This window comes from Lissotriton vulgaris, unplaced genomic scaffold (assembly GCF_964263255.1).
Source record: "Lissotriton vulgaris unplaced genomic scaffold, aLisVul1.2 SCAFFOLD_2684, whole genome shotgun sequence".
Classification (NCBI taxonomy): Eukaryota; Metazoa; Chordata; class Amphibia; order Caudata; family Salamandridae; genus Lissotriton; species Lissotriton vulgaris.
Window position 1 is genome coordinate 167,838 of NW_028251610.1, and position 22,345 is coordinate 190,182.

Genomic DNA, 22,345 nt, shown 5'->3' on the forward strand with positions numbered 1-22,345 from the left:
GCGGGCAGCGGCGGGCAAGGTAAGTGCTTTTTAAATTATTTGATTCCTTTATTTGAAAGTATTTAGGGAGGGCGGGAGGGAGGCGGGTGGCGGGGCTGGCGGCCAGTGGTGTTTGCGGAGTGGGGCTACGCGGAGTGCGGAGGTGGGCGTAGTTTCTCGCCCACTTCGCGTAGCTCCGCGAAGCCCCACTCCGCCAACTCCGCCCAGGGCTAGTATAGTGCTTCTGAATCTCTGTTCTGATTGGTTGAAGTTTGAATTCTGTAGAGCTGTAAGGGCACACAGAGCGTGAGCGCCCGGACAGCGGAGCGGCAACGGGACAAGGAACTACAATTCCAGTCATCCGCCTGCGCTGTCAATGCATGCGCTGATTATGCATGCTGTCATACGTGCCGTCGGCGGAACTGGGTAACAGGAGAAGGCGCCTTTACGAAGATGCTGATTATCCTGTGGATCCCTGAGTACCTGGACGTACGGTCGGGTAAGGGTGCGTTTCGCACCGGCTTTGCTCCTTTGCTGTATTATGCTATGGAGGTTTCCGGAGCACGAATTCTCTGTTCCTTCCGTTGCAAAGACGTGTACTGTCATACGGTCCCATGTGGGAGGAAACAATGTTTTTGTTAAACACCTGAATTGGAGCAATTGACACTCTCGCATTGAGGCAAAAGCGGGAGCGCTTTATTAAGTTGTCCTGTTTTTCTTCGCAACCTGCTTTTTGTTGGAGGAAGAATAATGCTGTTCCCCATTACCTTGTATACACTGGTGGCTTCCTAAAGCTGGAGCCTGACTTTTCTTCATCGAGGGTTGATGGAGGAGAACAGCTAAAGAACTTTGGAGTTGCTGAATGTTAATCAAGGAACGCAGTGCTTATTCTTGTATGCAGTTGACATTGGCGTCTGTTATTCTTTCATTTGTAGGGGAGATCAGTTGGGGGTGTCCAGGACTGCACTATCCTAGTCTGGTGGGGACAAGTACATTGCTTACTAAGGTATGTGCCTTCCAATAGTAATATCTTTATCAAGGTCTAAACAGAGGGTTTGGTTATCCGACCACAGTGTTACATATTGTTAACTGAACCTGTTCTTTGTTTAAGATAGGAACGTGCTTGTACCCTGTGTTCACCCTCAGTATAAGGCCATCCTGGTTTGTTTTACAGGTGATGCGAGATCCCCTCTTTTGTTGGCAACAAGTTACTTAGTACTAGAGTTAGAATGTTGACCTTGCATTTAAACTATTTTTTCTCTCCGTCGGTTTGCAGGTCTCCCTCCCCGCTGTTCCTACCCTTTACTTCCCTCGCTTGACCATCCCACTGGTCCGAGAGGATTTATTCTATCCGGACTTGGGGCTGTCGAGAGGTGGGCCCCTTTGAGCTTGAACCCGATCCGGAGGATAACCTGGTGACCGTGACAAAAAAATGTGAATTGCTACCAATAACTATTGTTTTTCAATGGGGTTCATACTGCTAATACTTTACACTGCTTATATTACTGGTATCGTTGGATTCCCACCATGAAAACAGGGAAGATTCAAGAATGTGAATCTATGACAGATACAACACTGGAAAACGGATTATACCTCATGGAGCTTACACTGTAAGAAAGTGTGCCAAGGATTTGTGGAAACATTTTGGAATGCACTGAAGGAACTACAGATATTTCTGTGAAATACAGAGTTTTTGAAGCAACTTTAAGGGGAAGAATAATGTTTCATTACATCAGTTTATATAAATGAATCAACAGCAAAAATGTAAGATTGTGGATATGGAGTGAAAGATCAGTCATGCTCAAAACAATTCCCTATAAATATTTCCCCAGTGAACAGACTGGAAAAAGGAAGAGCACACATTGTTTTAATGATTACTATAATGAAGAGCAGTTAAATGAAAACACTGGCAAAAATCCAAAAGAGAATATTAGATTTCTGGTTAACTTCTAGCTTGGTCAAAAAGTCAGGAAAAAGCAAAAGTAATAAAATAAGCTGAATATGCAAGCCCAATAATAACATGAGAATGAGTAATCCCACAAAGAAATTATTTCTAGTTCATCGTTGTAGGATTTATAGAAAGAAAAAATTAATGAATACAAGCAACTGAGTATTTTTTAAATCCTTACCAATCGGTAGACTGACTTATGAAGCAGCCTCACAATTGATAAAAACTTTTTCTAAAGAGGAAATATTAGAGATTGTGGGATCATCATCTAATGGGAAGGTGTGGACAGTATGGATTTATTGCTTAGTTTTATCAAATGTTAGGTGGCTCGGTGGGTAAACATTTATGTACACTAGCCAATCACACATTTAAAAAGAGATCAGGTACTGGTATCCTTTAATACAGTAACAGGGAAACCAAACAGACTACTTTGCTGTCACCGCCTACCCTTCGGCTCCTGTTTGCTGTGCGAGCTAGGGAAACTTCATTCGGTCCCAATCTGCACTCGTTGAGGCCATCGACACCGCAACCGGTCTCTCCCCACCGCCGCAGCCTTCCATCCAGAGCGCGGCCGCTGTGGGGAGGGGGACCGAGGGGAGCCGGGAACTACATCACCCAAGCTCCCTTGCGGCCCTGCTAAAGGGAGAATACGCGCCAGGAGGTGCTTTAAATCACACGTCACCCCCCCGCGTCGCGGAGCGCGCGGGCAGTGCCGGGCTAAGCCCGGGCAAAGGGCGGGCCCTCTGTGGCCCTCAGAGGCTAGAGGAGGCTGGGCTGGGCCCCCCCTCTAACATTAAAGGTTAAGCGTGGTTAAACTAGGTACTCATAGCCCTAAGTAGGCACCATGACCTCGCCTGCCCCTAAAGAAAAATCCTCAGTGGGTGGAGGAACTAAAAGAGGGACATTAGACAATTATGTCATCAGGGCCACCTTAGCAACCGACAGGGACACTGTACTTGCTGAGCGACGGGCCGAGAGACGTCGCTCTGTTGAGCTCATTAAGAATAAACGCTCATCTCTAGGCCCGCTACAGCTAGCCATGTCTCCACTAATTAGCACGCCTTGCGGAAGCGAGAATCCCGATGCATCTTTCACTGATAGCATACCCTTACTCCTTCAAGATAGAACCCCTCCACTTGATCTAAATGAAAATAATGATTTGATCATAAACCTCTCTGCTACCTTAGGTAGTACAATATTAGAGGTAGACGCCCTGGCAGACACACCGTTACCATTGGCAGGGACTGCCCAAAAACACAATAAATCTTCTAAAATCCCTCGAGTACAAGGCCCCCCCCCCCCCCCCGCCCAAAAAAAAAGGAGAAAGAGGGGGAATGGACCAAAGAGTAACACTGATCCTGCTAAACCTAGGAGGTCCTCATCTCATGTACATACATTACCTGTACCAGTTACTCCACCACCCTCCCAAACATCAGAAAACGTTAGGACCTGATCAGATGGGAAGTATTGAAAAACTGGTTAGATCTCTCATATTGCCTTTAGTAGAGAGACTAAAAGAATAGCTCAACAACTGGGAAACTTAGAACAGGTAATCGGGGTAATTAAAGAGGGAACAAAGGGTATACCAAGGCCCCCATTAGAGCCCAATTCTACTGTATTTTCCCCAAGCATCACTGTCCAAAAGGAGGTAAAAACCACAAATAACACTAAACCTAAAACCCTGAAACCAATGTCTCCCAAAAGAACACGGCAAGAAATGAACAAAAGAGATAAAGAGGCTCAGGCGGGTGGCAACCCTAACCTCTCAAGAACTGTCCAAAAACCGATTGGCCACGATGATTCTGCAAGGTCATCCATCCCTAAGAAGTTTATTGCGGACCTACCCCCAGAAGCAGCCCCACTTGTGGTAGTCCTCACTGGAGTTCCAGTCCTGGAGGACGGTAAAAGAGAAGATCAAAATCAATTAAAAAATAAAGTCATTTTTTGGCTTAGGCAGAACCGTCCCCTTCCTCCTAACGTAAATGGCGAAATCCTATATGTTAGGCGTCTTCCCTGGTTGGGACCCAATATAAAGAACATAAAGGGTGACATCATCATAATAAATTTCAGAGATAAAAGGGCAGTTAGCCATATTTTAAATTGGTTTCCCCTTAGTGGAGAAGTGTGGCTCACTGGTTAGAGGAGGCAGACCTTGAAGCAGAGGTCAGCCCGGGACCAGGGTTCAATTCCCGGCTCGGCGGGGTCTTGAGTCCTAAATTGTCCATGGACTCGACAATTCTCACTCCAGTGCCTACTCGATTCACGGGTTCACACTCTGCGAATCTGGGCAATAGCTTGCTTAATCTCCACAACGGCCCCTCGCGGCGGGATGCCTGGCATTCACCTTGCGGATACCCTGCCAGGGTTATCTCACAGGGGAATACCAGGACTAGTTCCCTAAGCAAGCGCTTAGAGACCGGTTGGTGATTTGCGCTATATAAATTCCTGTACATTTACATTTAGCGGTAGTAATGCAATAACAGCTCGTGAATTGCCCTATTTTTACCCCAGAAACATGTTGACCCCTGCCACTAATTCCAGGCCCCTAGCCCATTTTCGGGATGATCGTATCAGACCATTGTTTCAACATCCGGGCGATCACTCTAGGCCCTGAGAAGATCGCCTTAGACCTCTATTCCAACACCAGGAAGACTGTTTTAGGCCCCCACCTTTATACCATAATGACCACTTCATACCTTCATTTCAATATCAGAATGATTATTTTAGGCCCCCGGGCTATTTTTATCCCTCATTGCGGAACAATCCTCCCACTCAGGATCGCAGGTTTAACCATCAACTGACCACAAGATCTTTTTTGATTCCTACCCAGAATCGATATAACATTGTCAGGTTTAGAGGACGTAGAATGACTAACAGCTACTCCAATATCCCTAGACAATTCTAACCTGCATACCTCAGACAAGCTGACCGTATCCCAAAAGGATGCTCCACTTGAGGATTACTTTCACAGTCCTTTTCGTTCAAGCAAGCTCCCCAATAAGGGCCCGGATAACAGTACTCTGAATGAAGGGCCTTGGAACCCAACTCAAAATCCCTCTTTGTCGACTCATGGCCATACTCCGTTAACTCATCATAAACAACCTGATCTCCCGTCCAAGGTATTACCTCCTAGTAGTTAGACCCTTTCAATCATATTTTGGAACGTAGCAGGTCTGCGTCCCAAAACCGACCAACTTAACTGGCTAGAAACAATCAGAAACCACAACGTAATATGTTGCCAGGAAACATGGTCAGTGACTGCTATCCATCTTCAGGGGTATAGAACGTTTTACTCCAGTGCATGTCCTTCCCTCTTTGGTAGACCTAAGGGAGGACTTTCAGTACATGTATCTAACACCCTCTTACTTAAGGAAATTGTTGAACTAAAAACCGAAGAGAACTATCAGATCCTTAAACTCTCAGTGAATCAAGGGCACACATATTTTTAGTGAACTTTAATAACAATCTGTCAATGCCAGAACTTGTCCAAGTCCTTAATAGGATAACCTCTGTTTTAGATGAGCAACGGAGTAGAATCTCGTCTTGACCCTTTAAGTTGATATGGGTTGTAGATTTTAATATTTCCGTATGTAAAGATTATAACAAGACTAATTGTGGCATTGTCGATGAAAGCGGAAGACCCCTAACTCATTTCGCTCATTCCAGCATGGGGAATATTCTGAACGAAATACTCTTTACCCTAGGACAGGGTTATGCAAATGAATTAGTAGAGCCTCCAATCGACTTTTCCCCCACTTTTCACGGCAGGGGCTGTAACACCATAATTGATTTCATCCTGATCTCCAACTATATGAAGGACCAGCTGCTTTCATTTTTAACTGGAGATGATATCAGTAGTGATCACTTCCCCATTAGTGTTACCATCTCAACGCAGACTGTACGTAATACAACTGGTGACGGTGGCTTGTTAAACCAGAAAGCTATAAGTATAGACAAAACTAATGGATACTCGATCAAATGGTCCAAAGTAGATCCGGACGTCATAACAACAGAGGTTATAACTAGAGCCCTTCCAATGCTGGAAACGTGTTTAAATCTGCATTCCTCTGCAGAGCAGATTTTGACAGGTTTCATTAATATCACCAAGGTAATTAGAGAGGAGTTGCTTCGTAAGCAAAAGCAGAACCTCTCCCAAGATAAAGGTTGGTTTAATTCTGAATGCCGCAAGGCTCTTTCGACCCTAAAAATAGCTTTACGCAAACCAGTGAGGGATCAAGATGAAATTTGGAATCTGAGAAAGCTTTATAACCTGGCCATAAAAATATGCAGGCTAGAAATTAAAAGAGACCTCTGGGAGAAACTCCATGAAAGCTGTAACAGAAAGGACAGTGTCATGTTCTGGAACGTGGTTAAATCACCTTTCTTGACTGACGCGAACTCTGGCCCCAGCATTGAGGTAGCAATCACAGCAGAAGATTGGGTCTTTTACTTTTCGAAAATATTCTCAGATGAAAATTCGTATCTAGAAAATAGAGGAGAAGGAGTATCTCCCAACCCATCAACTTTTCCTATTAATCTATTTTTTAGTTATGATGAAGTAGCTACTGCTCTGTCATCCTCAAAGTCAGGTAAGGCTCCTGGGCCGGACGGGGTTCCATTGGATATCTACACCCATCTGCAGGAGCTCTGGGTGCCGGTACTAACAAAGGTTTATCGAAGCTGCTTTAAAAGGGGGCCTCATAAAATCTTGGTAAACCTCCACCCTGCTACCCATCTTCAAAAGGGGAGATCGTAACAACCCTGCATGTTAAAGACCCATTTCCCTCCTGGATTCCCTTGAAAAGTCGCTGGTCGGCTGATCCTAGATAGATTGCGGGTCTGGTCTGAGGCCAATAACATCTCGACAGACCTGCAATACGGCTTACGGGAGGGTCTGGGCGCTGAGGAGCAGGCGTTGAACCTCTCCCTTCTTATTGAGAAATATGTTAGGACTAAGAAGGGTAACATCCACCTGGTCTACGTGGATTTGACCGCAGCTTTTGACTGTTTCACACTCAAGGCTGTGGTCAATCTTAGTAGAACTGGGCGTAGACTCAGCGATAATATATTTCCTACGCGAGTTGTACTGTGAAGCATCGGCTAGGGTTAGATTTGGGATGAACGGTGAGCTCACCCCCCCCCCTTTGCAGTTACTCAGGGAGTCAGACAGGGGTGCGTCCTGGCTCCCTTCTTATTCAATCTTTACACGAACGGTCTTGAGAAGGCTATGCTAGAGGGGAGTCAGGACTTACCAGCTATCGCCCGTTGTCCCATCCCTGTGCTGCTTTATGCGGAGGACGCGGTGATCATGGCGCGAACCCCAATACAACTACAGATTCTGCTAAATCGCTACTGCAAATTTATGGCCTCATTTGACCTTAAGGTTAATATTAAAAAAACCTTTGCGATGCCTTTTGGAAAAAAGATACCCAAGACAAAACCAAAACCGATATTCATTGAAGAAGCCAAGCTTGATTGTACTAACACCTATCCATACTTGTGTATCTTATCCGATAACATTTCTTCATGGAAACAGGCCATGAACAGCAGGCACCTTTTATTCCCGAGAGCCACTTCCGCCCTCATTGCTTTTGCGCGCAAATTAGGGAAACCTCCCCCAAAAGAACTTATGCAAATATACCACGCAAAATGCCATAGTGTAGCTGTTTACGGTACTGGGGTGTGGGGTTATGTACCCGTGGACATCTTCTAGAGGGTAGAGAACAATTTCATTTGTTTTTTGTTGGCCGTCCCGCAGTGCTCTCCAACGTATGGTTGCCATATTGAACTGGGTATAGATCACATTGCTGACTACATCAAGATTGAGCCAGTATTACTATGGTACCTTATATGGTCAACGGAACAGTGCAGTCTAACACGTGCATTCATTTTAGACTGTTTGGACCTGGATAACTGGGCAGATATTCCGTGGCTGTCCTTTGTTTACAACTTTATTAAGGACTTGGACCATCCTATATATTTTAAAGAACCTTCCATCTTGTCCACTATTACACGAAAGTCTCTAAAAATGTTATGTTTGTCACATTTAAGGGAAATACGCATAGCTAAAGAAATTAACAAGGTCTCAAACCGACATATCTTAACTATTCAATGTACTCAGGGTATTCAACCATATCTCACCTTTTGTTTGACCACTTATGAAAAATATCTGTTGACTCTGTTTAGGTTCAATATCTTTTTTAGGTTTGGTTGTATTTCCAAAGAAACAGGATTGGTCCATTCCATCTATCCGGTGTCCTTGTGATGGTGTTTCTGAACAGTCTACTATTCATGTAACATTGTTCTGTAAACTTTACGAATCACCTCGCAAACGTTGGATCATTCCCATACCGTTATCCCTGGGTTTGAGAAGATGCCGTCCTGCCCTTTTGGCATTACAACACTTAGAATCAGTATTTAACGCTAAATGCATTGCTAGGTTTCTTAAAACCTGTGTAAAAGTACGCCGTAATCAAGATCAATTGTAGCTCTAGTGTTTTAAAATTTTCTTACAGTTTTTTATCTTTTTATATCTTCAGGAATTAACTTTTATTCTTTTTAAACTATGTATATTGATTTTCATGTGTACTTTTTGTGGTTCTGTAAAAATTTGGAAAACGAATAAAAGTTATTTACTAAAAAAAAAATACAGTAACGGTGGTCAGCTTTTTAGAGCACAGATAAAAGTCAGTTAATCTGAATCCCTATTGTTCAATAACATTATTAAACATGGACTACTCAAAAGTAGTAAAAATATACTTGTGAGGACAGCTAATGAGTTGTTTCATAAAGATCAGAATGGCTTCACGGTATGAAGCTTTAGCAATCTATTTGATTGGGCTAATGATGTTTTTTGCAAATAATAAAATACCTATAGTTATGATGTTCAATGGTGGAAAAGCAGTTGGCCTTGTGAGCTGGGAGAGGTTATATTCTATTCTATAGTATTTGGCTTTCCCTCCCAGATAACAAGGTCAGGTATTTTATAGGTCTCATAATTTTCATTCTTAATAAGCAGGAACTTTGACTCTACATAGAGACACTAACACCCAATTTGTCAATCATCCACAATGTTATTTATATTTTTTTTGTAGATCGAGTGTCTCCCCAAGTAGAAAATAGGTCTAAATTGAAATGGTATGCAGATGATCTAATTGTAATTCTTAAAACCAAAACTGTTAACACTGACAATGCAAAACAAATGTTTAGTGTGTTGAAGGAGACTGGAGGATATAAAAAATAAATAAATTACATAAAAAAGCTGAAAGCTACTGTTTAATATCATGCCCGAGGTTCTTTAAAAAAATAGTGCAGAAAGAGTTTAAGAGCATTAATGTATATCTAGGCATGTATGCATTATTGGATCTAGTAGAGTTATATGGATGTAATTGTTCCAGATTAACATGCTATAGTACCTCTTCCCATACATTTAACTGTTATAGGATGTATTGCATTAATCAAAATATTGATTTCTCCACTTGACACTTTCTTTTTTTCTGCTGCTCCTTGTATTTTATATGATAAGCTTTTTAAAAAGATTGAAGAAATGTTTGGATAATTTATTGAGGAGAATAATGCACCAATGATGACACTTCACACTATTTATCTAAAATATGAGGCCTAGCACTGTGCAACTTGGAATTTTATTACTTTACTGAGTTTTCTAAAACTATTGCAGTAGGCAGCAACCAGATGTATTCTGACAATATTGTTTCCGAATTAATAAGTCAACATTTTCAAATATAATAAAAATGACTAAATGCCTAAAAACAGTTTGCTACAAAGGACTTTTAATGTTTTTTTTTAAAGGGAAACCAGTTATTTAAATATTTTCTATTTCTTATATTAATGCCAGATCCAGTTAAGATGTGATATCACAAAACCAAGAGTTGGAAGACATTTTGAGATGCAATGGTGTGGAATAACAAACATAGTGTCTCAACACTATTAAGGGATGGAAATCTTGGTACTTGCTGGAAAGCTCCTTTAGAGGGCACAAGACCTGGTTCATGTGGTTGTATAATTGGATTCAACATTTACCAGCTAATGCTGAACCCATTTTAATCAATGCTCCTGGCGTTTTGGCATATAAATGTTCTAAGTAGACATGTGAAGGGCATAGGAAACGAATTCGATTCTTTAAAAAGCAAGAATTTTTAGGAGATTGCGCAAAAATGGGGAAAATAGGATAATTGTACTTTGACTATGAAGATCTATAAATAATATTACTACAGTCAGAGGAGTTAATTTTACGACAATTAATTTTTTGGCACAGTGGTGAATTTATCATACTTCTATTCTTTCTGCAGTACATTAATGTGACATCTGAACCACAGTAATTTCAATGTCAAACAGTTGCAGGAAATTGATTACATACAGCATGGTCTTAACCTATGTTAACACAATTTGGGTGACTTATTTAGATTTCTAGTACTAAAATACGAAATATTCATTGCAAACCTCACAGGACTTAACAATTGCATTGCTGGGGTTTGTCTCACATGTTAAAGGCATAAATAAGAGACGAAACTGTTTTCATATCTATGTTAATTGCTAGATCCATAATAATGCAGCAGTGGCATTTGCAAATTTGTCCAAGTTTTTCAGAATGGCTTAGGAAAATATCTAAGGTTTCAGACTGAGAAAGCTTGTTTGCTGCTAGAATGGGCGAAATTTGGAAGTTTATAAAAACGTTTGAGGTATTGTGTATGAATTCTTGAAGAAGGGGTAAATGCTAGAGATTGTTGCTTTTTAAGATAATGCTATGAAATGTGCTATTGTATAATAATATAATGTTAATTTTAATGTTGAAAAACTTCCTAGCCAATAATATGCATTTTAAATAAATGAATTGAACTGCCAGCATTTAATTGCAGCCCCTTCTCCACTTATAGCAAAATTGACCACTAAAGCAGCACGATACCAAACTATCTCCCCTAACTATGAAGATAAACTTTGTAAGATTTAGACAACATAATAAATCAATTATAGAATGATTACAACATGAAGAAAGATAAATATATTTTGTGCTAGATTCTGCAATACCTTCCAAATGCAAAAATACAATAAGAATCTTAAGTTCCTTGTTACCTTTATTAGAACCCATTCTTTCGCAATCCTGCCTACTGGGCTACATAGACACTTATTTTCAATAAAGGGGACAAGATTGTTAGGGGGGAGACTAATGTGGTTTTAAATTAAAATATAAATGGGTGGGGAAAAAGTGGCTGGAACGCAAAAGCGGATAGCTACAGTTTTTGCACCATGGGTTTGTGGACTTTCTGCTAAACAAATGGTTTCTACGGAAATCCTGTAACTTCTGTACAGCACTGACATTTTAGATACAAACCAGATTTTAGATTTACCATTCTTGACTCAATTCAACACAGGGTTAATGAATTTCTCTGCTACTTATGAAAGCAGGGGCTTATCAAATTATCAGTGTAGGCAACTAATATTAGTTTATGGTTGTTAGAATTTCGATTTTGATAGTGTGCACAGCGTTTCTTATATTTGTGAATTCAATTCAAGCGGAAACATAAATCCTTACCTTGTAAGTTTTCTTTTCCTGTTTATGTCATGCAACTGCACATAGTATTCCTAAGAACAATAAAAGAAAAGGTAGCTTTAAAATGCTGTTATAATTCTACGTTTACCTTAAATGTCAGTGTTTTATTCATGACTTAACAAGGGCAGACCTTACTCAGTGCAAGAAAATTATCTATCATTTGGAAACCATTATTCAAAGACAATTGCGAACCAGCTATCAAATAATGCCGCTTTCTTTCTTCCGCATCTGTAAATGTAAAAGATGCATTCTGGGGCCAAGGGGATCAGACACATAGAGCAGTGGGTAACTCCATATTAAATAAAAACAAGCAATGGTCTGGCACCGGCTTTCAGCTTTTCAGTAATGGCAAAGCTTATTTTGTTTTGTCGCGAATTGTATACAACTTTATTATTAGTGGAGTTGCAGGGCACTTGATAAAGTAACTTTTTTAGGGGTTTCAAAAAATGACACATTGCCGAAGTAATTTCTGGCAGTGACTGGAACTACTTTGAGCACGGTTGTGTTCCATGAGAAAGAGCAGCATGGCGTCACTCACAGTGAAGTCAGCCAATGGCTTAAGTGGGCTGATCCACTACCTAATGCTGTATATTGCAACCGGAGGGAGAAAAGTGTGAATTACAAAAACAGACCCATTGAATTAAGAGAGCTGGCTGAAAGTCAATACAAGTATATTAAATAAACAATTTTAGGAAAATCAAAAAGCCTCGGCTAACACCAAAAGAAACGACAACACACAAGTCTGGCTTGGCACGCCTCTGATTTATTTTGCAAACGTGCAATATACATTAAAAGCGCAAAAGCCATTTAAAAAAAGGTAAAAATGTCTAAACGCTGCATGCAGAAGAATGCAAAATGCATTTTGAAGAGATGAAAGCCTAGATTGGTCTATTAGCCGTGGGAAAGAAATTTGACTACCTTTTAGAGGGAGGTGCACATGTGCGAGAGCAAAATACTTCACTCAGTTAAGACAGCCAAAAGCTGAAGTGGGTTGACCCACCGGTAGGCAGTGTTGTCGGAGGGTAGAAGCAAAATGTAAATGACACTTGACCAGATCAATGGAGGAGAGCGGACGAAAAGTCCGTGTATATTTTTATTATACATTTTTGGGGGGAACGAGGCTAGAGAAACAGCTTAAATATCTCTAACATACTCCTAAAAATGTCACTTGTCACATGGGTGCCAGTGGAAGGCAGCATGCAATTTGCAAATAAAAATAACGTTATGTAAAAAAGAAGGTACATTTACGTGATGTTATGGTTTGTTTGCGAAGCCAGACAAGTCGGTATACCCCGATTATTCGGGTTAAGCAAAATAACTACATGAAGCCACAAAATTGGCCACACTAAGCTGTCCCCGCTACTACTTAATAAATTGTGTTATTACTTTCTTTCCCTGGTTTTGTCGAACGGGGCTATCTTTTCAGCCCTTTTGAACGTGTTGGCAACATGTTATCTATGGGGTTTCCCTTGTAAGCATTTTTGGGTTACTTAATTTAGATATGTAAGCGTTTTTTGTGGGTTTTTTAAACCTCTTTTCACACTGGCACCGAAGAACCAACCTGAACGTTATCGATAATGTAAACTTAACATTACACAACAAAAAGGAAAGAAGTGACCCCAATATACCTTTTCAGTCTCTTAAGGCATTCATCATGATTAAATAGGTTTTGCAATATAAATAACAATTTACGTTTTGAGATTAGTATACGCCCTTTCGCTCACAAATGGTACGCACTTTCAAACCTCAACGCCTTCAAAATTCCCCGTTCTGTACATCGTAATAAGACAAAATGTCCGATAAGCATTCGAAGCTAATTCTGGAGACGGTCGTTTAAGTGTCCCTCTTGTGACTCTGCCGCCAGCACCAGCGAAACGTGTACAAACGTTCTCAAAATAAGTGTAGGACTGACACACGAGGGAAGGGCGTGTGTGGGTTTTAAACACTGATCTCTCAGTGTGCCATAAACACTGTAGTTCTGCTGCTCGCCCAGTCTCTCTTTGCCAACTCAGTTCCATTCCAGTTCGAGGCTGTCATTTAACTGCAGTTTCAAATCATATGCTTCTAATTTCTGTTTTAGTGAAAAGCAAAGTTCACCCGGCAAGGCTGAGATTTTTTTCTTAACCACAGCTCTCACGCAGTTGATTGGCTGGAAAGTCTGCACAGGCTCCGCTCCACCCCTTTACACATAAACGCAGGAGTCACATTACGAGGCAGCAGCCAAGTTGAGAGGGAACGGGAAAACAATGTCGGTGTCAATAACGCTATTGGCTATGTCAATGCTTGTTTCCTTTTCTTTTAAAGTAAACGGCATCGAAGTATTCCATCCCCCAAAGACATCACTTGGTCAAATTGCACCAGGACCGCTATTTATTTTGTATTCCCTCCACGCTCCAGCCTCCACCCTTCTGCGCCTTTATCTGTTCTGTCAAGCAGTAAATGTGAAATTTAAAGTTCTGACTGTAACATCTCCGCTCAGCATTTCCGTTGGAGATACAAATACATTAGAAAAAAACACACGGACGCCCCTTCGCTCTTTAACTCGAACACAATATTTTTTTTGAACAACTTAGAACTGGAGCATTCTCTTGGATGGGACACCGTCTGTGCCAGTGGTATAATTAGGCATTTCTAAGGCTCCTGCTTAATTGACAGCCTGACAAGTTAGAGGCAAGGAAAACAAACCCTCCCCCACCAAAGGAACAAATCCGTTTTGTTCTCAGTTGGGAGAAACCCCGCTCTGTCGGGAGAGGCAAGCGTGGCATACCATGCAAGGCGCCCAGGAGACTGCCCGAGCTGCGTACCCAGGTGTCAAATTAGGTTATTTACGCGTATACCGTTTGTTATGTACTTTTTTCAAAAATATTTTGCAAAATATTACATTAAAGAAGTTTTAGATAAAAGGGAAAACATTTCTACTTTTCACTCACTACGCTCCCTCCGCATTATGGATCGCAATGGACTTGAAAAGGGTTTGGAACAAGAAACCACCGTCAATTTTAGCATATACTTAACAAAATATACATATATTTAGTTTGTTGTCTACTCCCTTTTCCGCCCCAGGGGGTAAACAGAAATCGGTGAAAGGCTGGTTCGATAACAATTGCAGTAAAAGCACACAACCGCCTTAAGAGAGCACTCAATACTCGTCCAAGGGACAAAGCCCTAGTTACGCAATTAAGAAAGGAGTTTACTATGGCCACTAAATTGCGTAAAAATGAATTAAAGAGCAATGCTTGGGAAGAACTGATGGACAAAGCCACCCTAAAAAACAGTGCAAAGTTTTGGTCAATTATTAACACTCCATTTCTTTCAGGTGACCAAAACTCTGTAATGGAACTTTATATCAGAGGCAGATTGGCTTAGCCATTTCGAAAAAATTTATGATCGTAATAGGAAGCTGGAACCCTTTGTAATCCCTATTACTGATAACCCCCTGGAGCCCGTGAGTTTTGATATAATTGAGGTACTCAAAGCAATAGAGGACACTGCAGGACGTAAGGCCCCGGGTCCCGATGGAGTACCTGCGGACATGTTGAAGGCAAATTCCCTGTTCTGGGCCAATATTTTAACGAAAGTTTTTAATGCTTCTGCTGCAGTGGGATTCCCTCATACCTGGTCTTTAGCTACGATAGTTCCAATATTTAAAAAAGGGCAGAGAGGAGACCCAAGATGCTACAGACCAATATCTCTGCTGGACTCCTCGGTCAAAATCCTAGGGAAGGTTGTCCTGGCGAGAATAGCCGCCTGGGCCAAGGGGAATAATATTCTGTCTGAGGCACAGTATGGATTTAGGTCAGGGAGGAGTACAGAGGATCAATGCCTCAATCTCCACCTTATAATTTCCAAATATACTAAAGCAAAAGGGGGTAGTATATTCCTTGGCTTCATGGACTTGTCCACAGCCTTTGATCTTGTTAATAGATCTAGACTGTGGCCAATGCTCCTGAAGATGGGCCTCGATAGCTCCTTGGTACACTTTTTGGCGGAGCTCCATAAAGATCTGAGAGCCCCCATTAGAATGACAACTGACGGTAAATGTACAGAGAGCTTTAGATCAACCAGAGGGGTCCGTCAGGGCTGTATACTGGCGCCAATGTTATTCACGTTATACGTGAATTCTTTGGAGAATGACTTAATGGCAGCCACGCAGGATATTCCGAGCATGGGGGGCGCACCAATCCCGGTGCTCCTCTATGCTGATGATGCGGTGCTAATAGCCAGGACCCCAATTGCCCTGCAAAAGTTACTTGACTCATTTGATAACTTTATGTCTAGTCTTGACTTGGTGGTTAATAAGAGTAAATCTCATACTATGTCAGCAGGATGCGGCAAATTTAAAGAAAAAACCTTCTTCTGCGATGGTGAGGTAATCACAAGTGTTAAAGTTTTTACCTATTTGGGGGTTATTTTTGACCAAAGGGGAACTTGGACACCGCAGTTAACATCAAAAGCAAATGCGGTAAGAAGTTCATCCTCTGCAATCCTGGGGTTTGCAAAGAGACCAGGGGGAAAACCAATCGAGGCTATCTTGGCCATTTACAAAGCAAAGACTGCCGCGATTGCTAGATATGGGGCTGCAGTCTGAGGATATGCTAATTCTAAATGTATCCAGACAGAGGAAAACAAATTTCTTCGATCTCTGCTGGGACTACCCCAGTCAACTGCTACTCATTCTTTACACCTTGAGCTAGGCCTGGGTTATATTTTAGATATAATAAATCTAGCTCCGCTCCTGATGTGGATCAAGCTCTGGCTAAATCCGAACCTTAGCCTTAACCACAGGATTATTAAAGACTGTCTTAAATTAGACCACAGGAGGGATATTCGGTGGTTGTCTTATGTTAAGTCCCTGGCCGCGAAGCTGGGACGCCCAGAAATCTTCGATAGTCCAGAATCCCTGTGTAAAGCTGACTTATTGTGGGTGAAGAATAACTTCATTAGGTTACGTACTGCCGAGCGTGAAGCGGATGAACTATGCAAACCCTCTGTGAGGGCACATGTAATGATAACCCTATCATCTGAGTTGGCTCCTTATCTGGCAGTGGTCACTAATTCTTTTCATAGGTGGCTACTGTCCAAGTTCCGCTTTAATCAAATTTATACGGTTCTGTGGGACGAGAAAAATTGGTGTAAGCTTGAGGAGTCGTCCCCATGTAAATGTGATGGTTTTTCCACCCAGGATAATGCGCATTTTTTGTTCTTTTGTTCTTTCTATTGTGAACCTCGTATTCGATATTTAAAACCAATCCTGAAGGAGATGGGTTTTACGCAGTACAAGCCTGCACTGTTATATTTACAGATGATGAATTCTCCTGTAATTATGTATTGCACTGCTAGTTTTTTGGCTGCATCTGTTAGATGTAAGAGATCAAGGTCAAGATTGGAATTACAATTGAGGACAGATACTTAAATCCAGGTCTATGGTGCTGTTGAGCGCAAACTGTAATGAATTTTGTGTAAATAATGCCTTTTTAACCTGCTTTTTAATCCTACTTAATGTTTAATACTGTATTAATTGATTTTATGATGTCTGAATTGTATGATATATGATGTAGAATACTTTTATGATTTTAATTAATCGAATAAAGTGGACTTTGATTGATTGAACAAAATATACATATATTTAATTTGTTGTCTACTCCCTTTTCCGCCCCAGAAAATTATTAAATTAATTCTTAACTGTATCTTAAAAGACAAGGAGCGGTTATTTAAGACCCGATTCACGTGAAAACTCCTGGCCAACCTGATGCGTACCGGCATGTGCCAACAGATTACAGACGCGTACTTTCCCCTATTTACAAAGTTTCCCACAGCTTTTCATCGAAATGCAAGCTTTCAGATTTCCATGCATACGCTCCCCTGATCCCTGAACCCTATTCCTTGAGGTAGTCTGCCGTCGTAGGATTAGTGAAAGGCCATTAAACATAGATCATTTACCCTTTCCTTCATCTTAAATACAATTCTGTACACCAGATTAAAAAAGCACCAACAAAGCCAATCACTTTGGCTTTTACACCAAGAAAATGTGGCCCTATGCTTCAGTACGACTTGCACACACACAAGGACAGTAATACACTCCATACATATATACATACCTGCATACATGCGTATTACAAATACACACGAGATGTATACTGTTAACCTAGCCCCTTCTGCAGGGTTATCCCCAAACTTTTTGCGTTCCTCAGCCACTTTTCTGACCTTTTTGTTGGCTTTAGGATTCTGGGCACTTTACCACAGCTAATCAGTGCTAAATTGCATGTGCTCTCTCCCCTTAAGGAGGTACATTTGGTTTACACAGGTCTCGAATATTTGACTTACTTGTAAGTCCCTTGTAAATTATCTATCCCATATACCCATGGCCTGCAGCACTGCTTGTGCCACCCACAGACGTAGCCGTTCAAACTGGTTTCAGGCCTGCCACCGCAGGTCCTGTGTGCAGTCTACTGCCACTCTGACTTGCCATTTAAAACTACTTGCCAAGCCTTTACTTCACTTTTTGTGACAAACTGGACAAACCTAAGGTAGGCCCCAAGTAGCTTTATGGACAGGGTGCTGTGTAAGTATAAGGGAGGACATGTGACTTTCTTTATGCGTGACATGTCCAGATCAAGCAACCTATTTCGTTTTTCACTGCGGTGAGGTCTAATACTCATAGGCTGGCATTGAGAATTTCCTTATAAACTTTTAAGTAGAAATTCCTGATCAGAAAGGAGTGGCGTGACCATGTTTGGTTTGTTTAGAATAGTGGTGGCAAATCCTGCTTACTGGTGTAGTTAGATTTTACAGTACTATTTTAGAAATGGCACTTTGAGAAAGTGGGCATTTCTCTGTGTTTATGACTCTGTGCTTTGCAGCCTGACTCCAATACACATCTAAGCTAGGTGGCCGCTACAATTTGTGCATACTTTCCAAACAGCCACAACACAGGAAGTGCTGAGTGTGACACAGGATACATCGGCATACTGATACCTTTCCTGGGCTGGTAGAGAGAGGTGGTTCATACCTACATCTGAGTAGGTTGCGTCCTGTCCTCACACAAAGGGCTGGTTTACCCCCCCCCATCTGATTGCCTGGAGCCAGGGCTGGATTGAAAAGGATTGTTGCACTCTTGTAAAGGTTTCTTTCAAGTCCTCGCTTCATCAAAGACAATTTCGAGTAGAATTATCGGAGCTCTAAACCCATGTTTTGAGTCATTGAGTGGGACTTGTGACCAAACACTGCTAGCTTTACAATATGCACATTGCCAGAGGACTGCTGTGCTGCTAGGAGGAACCGCCATTAGGACTACCTGATTTGTTGTGTTGGCCTGCTGGGCTGCTTGAGGGACTGCTACTCTGCAATCTGCCTTATGTGCTTGCCTGCTGTCTGGCCACCTCTTTGTGCCCCAGTGTTCTCCAAGGGCTTGTTCTATCAATAAATACATTTGTAAAACGTGCTATTCATCGGTGAGGGTCTCAAGGCGCTAGGGGCGGGTGAGGGAAGGCAGCTACTGGTCGAACAGCCATGTCTTGAGGAGTCTCCTGAAGGTCAGCAGGTCCTGGGTCTTGCGTGGCGGGGAGGGTATTCCATGTCTTTGCGGCGAGATAGAAGAAGGATCTGCCGCCGGTGGTCGTTCAATGGATGCGTGGGACGGTGGCGAGGTCAGCGGAGCGCAATTGGGGGCTTGGGGTTTAGGACAGTCGTTCATTGAGGTATGCTGGTCCGGCGTTGTGGAGAGCTTTGTGCGCGGGGTTGAAGAGCCTGACGGTGATCTTGTTGACCGGGAGCCAATGCAGGTCTTGTAGGTGGGTGGTGATGTGGCTGTGGCGGGGGAGTCCGAGGACGAGGCGTGCAGAGGCATTCTGTATGCCCTGTAGTCTCTTCTGGAGTGTAGCCGTGGTTCCTGCGTAGAGTGTGTTGCCGTAGTCCAGCCTGCTGCTGATGAGCGCCTGGGTGACCGTTCTGCTGGTTTCGGTGGGGATCCATCTGTAGATTTTCCAGAGCATTCGGAGAGTGTTGAAGCAGGAGGAGGAGACGGCGTTGACTTGCTGGGTCATGGCGAGCGTTGAGTCAAGGATGAACGCAGATTGCGTGCGTGGTTTGTGGTTGTCGGGGGAGCTCCCCGCTCGGTAGGCCACTGGGAGTCGTCCCATGCGGAGGGGGTGGATCAGAGAATGAGGATCTCCGTATTGTCAGAGTTCAGTTTCAGGCGGCTGGTCTTCATCCATTCTGCGACGGCCTTCATTCCCACGTGGAGGCTGGATTTGGCGTTAGCCGGGTTTTCGATGAGGGAGAAGATCAGCTGTGTGTTGTCGCAGTACGAGACGATGTTGAGGTGCTTTTGTTGGACGATGTTGGCGAGCGGAGCCATGTAGATGTTAAAGAGGGTTGGGCTGAGGGATGATCCTTGGGGTACGCCGCAGGTGATCATGGTGGCTTCGGAACGGTAAAGGGGGAGGCGGACTCTCTGGGTTCTGCCGGTGAGGAAGGAGGTGATCCAGTCCAGGGTTTTGCCTCGGATCCCCGCGTCATGGAGGCGTGTGCGAAGGGTGTGGTGGCAGACGTTGGCGAAAGCGGCCGAGAGGTCCAGGAGGATGAGGGCCGCAGTCTCGCCCTTGTCTAGTATGGCCATGATGTCATCAGTGGCGGCGATGAGGGTAGTCTCTGTGCTGTGTTTGCTGCGGAAGCCGGTTTGGGAGGAGTCCAGTACGTTGTTCTCCTCCAGGAAGAGGGTCAGTTGTCTGTTGCCGGTCTTTTCAATTACTTTTGCCAGGAACGGGAGCAGGGAGATGGGTCGGAAGTTCTTGAGGTCCTTTGAGTCCGCCTTGGGTTTCTTGAGAAGGGCGTTATTTTCGGCGTGTTTCCAGCTCTCACTGGAAGGTGGAGGTCTGGAAGGAGCTGTTGAATGACCTTTCGAAGTTGGGGTGCAATGATGGTACTGGCCTTGTTGAAGGTGGGGGCAGGGGTCGGATGGGGAGCCGAAGTGGATGGTGTTCATGATTTTGGCAGTTTCTTCGCCGTTGACGTTGTTCCAGGAGAGCAGCAGGTCGGCGGGTGTAGATTCTGGGGTGTCGGCATCTGCCGTTTGCGTCCGGGTATCAAAGCTGTTGTAGATGTCTGCGATCTTGCGGTGGAAGAAGTTAGCCAGGGAGTCGCAGAGTTCTTGTGATGGTGGGATGTCGTTGGCGCTCGAGCTGGGGGTGGCGAGTTCTTTCATGATATTGAAGAGCTCTTTACTGTTGTGTGCGTTGTTGTTCTAGCGTTCCTTGAAGGAGCTTTTTTTTGCGGATCTGATGAGTTGGTGGTGTCTTTGTCTGGCGTTCATGAGGGCTGCGTGGTTGTCGAGTTTTCTGCAGGTATGCTTAAGAGTTCTGGAGGTCGTTGTTGAACCAGATGGCTCTGGTGTTGGTGCCTCCGTTGGAGGGTTTCCTGAGCGGGGTGAGGGGGTTGGTGCAGTAGTCATTTCATACTTTGACGTTGTGGGCTGCTGCGTTGGTCTCGGAGGGCTCGGGGGAGGGCCTCGGGCGAGCGCGGTGATGAGCCGGTCTTCGGTGACCTTTTTCCAGCTGCCGAGTGGGATGCGTTGCGGTTTGTTGTGTGCGGTGTGTTTATCGAAGGCGAAATGGATGCAGTGGTGGTTGGTCCAGTGGAGTTCGGTGGTGTGGCAGAAGGGGACATGGTCGCTGGCAGAGAAGATGGGGTCGAGCCTGTGTCCAGCGGAGTGGGTGGGTGTTGTGACGAGTTGTTTGAGTCAGAGGTTTGCGAGGTTGTCGATCAGTGTTATGGAGTTGTCGTTGGCATTCTCTAGGTGGAAGTTCAGGACTCAGAGGAGGATGTAGTCTGTGGAGGCAATGGTGTGCGTGCTGATGAGGTCGTAATTCGCTTAACTGTGGTCGAAGGCCCAGGCGTCTGTAGACCAGGGTTCCTCTGAGGGTGGGGTCATTCTTGACGTGGACCTGGAAGTGTAGGTGTTCTACCATGTTGAGGGCGTCTTTGGTGCTGGTTGAGACTCTGATGGTGTCCCTGTGGATGATGGCGATTCCTCCTCCAGATTTGTTGTTATTGTTCCGGTCTCTGTGTGTGATATTGTACCCGTTGGGTATGGCTATGGCTATGTCTGGTGCCGAGGAGGTGTTCATCCAGGTTTCCGTCAGGTAGGCAACGTCTGGGGCGGAGGAGTCAAGCAGGTCCCAGAGTTCGACAGCTTGCTTGTGGACTGAGCGGGTGTTGAGCAGTATGTAGCTTGATGCTTAAGGCCTGCAGTGTTTGGTTGGGCGGGGCGTGCTGGTGTGCGCTGGCTGGAGAAGCTGCAGCAAAAGCAGGTGACTGGTCCGTGGGTGCTCTTCGGGGAGGCCTGGAAGCAGTTGAGCTTGTTGACTTGTCCCTTGTTCTGGTAACCTTAGGGCCATAAAAGGTTGCAATGCAGCACATATGCCATGGGACCAGGTCTCCTGAGAGTCTGGCAGCAGTGTGCTGAGTGGGGAGACTTGCCTGACAGGCACAGCTCAGTTTGAGCGCTTTGTATGCCCCCAAAACCTGGAGTGTGGACACTTTCTGGGAGAAGTAAGAGTCGGCGATTGTTGAGCTGTCTATTTCTGTCACCAAGTCCAGCGCTTTCTCAGCATGCGCTGCTGATGGCTCCCTGTTATATCAAGTCAGTGCATGTTGAGTGTTCTACTTCTGTCACCGAACCCAGCGCTTGCTCCGCTCCTCATCTTCCATGCAGGCGCCACACTTAGGGCGGTGTGCGTATCCCAGTGCTGCACTTGAACAAGAGCACCACTGAATCAAAAGAAATACTTTTTGGGCCCCCCACCAACTTTGCCGTAGCAACCGGGCTTCCCATAAGACACTAGAGGGAGACC

General features: G+C 43.8%; 1 long non-coding RNA gene across 1 annotated transcript in view; it reads right to left on the reverse strand.

Moving 5' to 3' along the window:
• The window catches only part of LOC147662827 (uncharacterized), a 107,672-nt gene extending 94,154 nt beyond the window's left edge, over window positions 1-13,518 (reverse strand). Inside the window, exons 1-2 of the long non-coding RNA XR_015305481.1 lie at window positions 13,233-13,518; window positions 11,478-11,527 (exon numbers count right to left, since the gene is read on the reverse strand). This is a non-coding gene — a long non-coding RNA (uncharacterized LOC147662827). The remainder of the gene's footprint in view (window positions 1-11,477; window positions 11,528-13,232) is intronic.
• Window positions 13,519-22,345: the final 8,827 nt, after the last annotated feature.